We start from the raw sequence: 2,616 nt of genomic DNA, 5'->3' as shown, positions 1-2,616 counted from the left end.
TGGATGGATGGATGGATGGATGGATGGATGGATGGATGGATGGATGGATGGATGGGATAGATAAAATAGATTAGATAGATTGGATTAGATAGACAGATGATAGATAGACAGAAGATAGATAGATAGATAGATAGATAGATAGACAGACAGACAGACAGACATACATTAAGGGAGGCATGTGGAGAAGCTCAGAGACCATGGGGACCAGCTGTCCTCCTTTTACCGGACTTGTCCTCCATTCTCACCTCCTGTCCAGGGCAAACCCTCTCTGAACAAATCTTCCCAAGGAAACCCTACAATAGGTTTGCCTCTTATGGTTTCCAAATAAGTTGCAAATGTGGAATCTGAGGCTGCATCCACACTGTGGCAGTAACCTGGTTTGACATTCTGGGAACTGGAGCAGGCCACAACACAAACTCCAGTTCCCAGAATGCCATTGCCTTGAGCCAGAGCAGATTCATTTGAAGAGAAGAGTGGTAAGGCCATTTCTGGCATCCACACTGCAGAAATAACTCAGTTTGACCCCACTTTAAGTGCCATGGCTCCGTGCTGTGAGATTTTGAGGGATTTGTAGCTTTTTGGGCTATTGAGTTTTATTCTGTTCAAGAGCTCTAGTGCCACCAATCCATAGGATGGATCCATAGCAGTAAAAGGTCTCAAAGCACATGAATTTTGCAATATGGCAGCAGCCCTAGACTGATGCTCAAACCCTGATAGAAAGAGAAAGAGATGGAAGTCAAGGCCACATTTTGTGGCTGAGTCTAAAATTGGCACCATGGCCTTATAGAAGCTCCACTCTGGGGACACACCAAATCACCCTTCCCTGGATTCCACAGCAGGGAGCCATGGCAGTCAAAGTGGGACTAAACCAGGTTTGTTTCTTCAGTGTGTTTTGGACCTAAGGACAGGAAGGAAGGAAGGAAGGAAGGAAGGGCTTTGCAAAAAAGAGCCAAGGATCCATTCTTAGCTTTTTGATGGGGGCAGATTGTTCTTCATCTTCCTCTCAACTTTGACTCCAGGATCTCTGGGATCTTGGAACAACCAACTAGCAAAACAAAAAAGTCTAGGGGAAAGTGTCAATAGAAAAATGCATGAAAAGTTTTATTGTCCGAAGTGTTGAAAAAGTAATAGTATATTAGCTATAATTCTCTGTCATTCAGGCAAACCGTATGTATTCAAAGCTGTGTGCTTTGCCTGAAGATGAAAGCTTCAGATAGTATAAAATGTCCATTTGCATACAGAATAGGAAGTACAAGTTTTGCCAGTACACATGAAGGGCTGAAAACTATAGATCCCAAAGGACATACAAGTAAAAGAAATGTCCAACAATCAAAGTGCATATAATGGCATAAATGTATGCACTTCCAAAGGACATATCTTGGAAGGACCAACACCCAGAGATCATGTCAGTGGGATCTGATGAGGCACCAGTGCAAAGGATCCAGGATCCAGGCTTTGGGATTAATCTGGCATTTGTTGTATGGATCCCTCCCAAGTGCCCGATCCACCAAGCAATCCGAATCCAAAAGGCTTCAATGCGCCTTTCTCCCTTCCCTTTCTCTCTCTCTCTCTCTGTCACACATCCTAATGAACCTGATTGCAAGACCATTTATAATTCCCCCTATGGCTTTCCATGAAATCAGAAGATAATCAGAAAACTGTGGGGAGAGGATGGAGACGGAGATGGGCCTGAGAAAGGAAGGAAGGGAGGGAGGGAGGGCCTGAACATACAGGCCAAAATAAAGCTGCTTCGGGTCATTTTGGAGGTATGCTGTTTAAATGATGCATGCGTCCTAAGAGGCCACAAACCGCGCCAAATCCACACACTAATCCTAAGGACTGGAGCATTGGCACAGCTTCTGGCCTCTTAAGATGCATGTGTCATTTAAACAGCATACCTCTAAAGTGACCCAAAGCAGCTTTATTTTGGCCTGTCTGTTCGGGCCCAAAGAAAGAAAGAAAGAAAGAAAGAAAGAAAGAAAGAAAGAAAGGGGGGCTCTTGAAAGGCTGGGGTCTGCAGCAGGGGAAGGGGCTGCAGAGGCTCCGATTGCTCTGGATGTCTCTCGTGATGGATCGTGTGTGAATGGCAAATATACTATTTGTCTAATGGCTCTGCAATTAAATCCCCCTGTAAATGACCCATGCCTCATTTCATCCTAATCTATGGAATTTTGATTGAATTCGTCGGCCCTAATTGAAAAAGACGGCGCTTTAATGCCTGCCTTGCAGATTCCCGACCGGAGGGGGCTTTTAATGACCTGAAAGTAAGTGTGTGTGTGTGTGTGTGTGTGTGTGTGTGTGTGTGTAGATTTGGGATTCGTACAAGGGTGTCCACAAAGAAGCAGCTTTTGGAAATCAGCTGCATCCACACTGCGGAGTTAATCCAGTTTGACAGTGCTTTAAACTGCCACGTCTGAAGGCTAGGGCATTCTGGGGACTGTCATTTTGTTGCGGCACAAAATGACCCTAAAAATTGTTATTACTGTTGTTTTAAACAAAAGCAAATGGAAAAGCATCAGCTGTCAACCAAAGGTGTTTTGCAAAAAACCCCACAAAAACCTAGTAGGAATGTTGTTCTTGTCGTTTTTGCCTTCGATTCATTTCCAATTTATGGAG

Source organism: Sceloporus undulatus, chromosome 1, assembly GCF_019175285.1.
Source record: "Sceloporus undulatus isolate JIND9_A2432 ecotype Alabama chromosome 1, SceUnd_v1.1, whole genome shotgun sequence".
In the NCBI taxonomy this organism is placed as follows: domain Eukaryota; kingdom Metazoa; phylum Chordata; class Lepidosauria; order Squamata; family Phrynosomatidae; genus Sceloporus; species Sceloporus undulatus.
The sequence above is the reverse complement of the archived record's forward strand: the minus strand, read 5'-3'. Positions refer to the sequence as shown.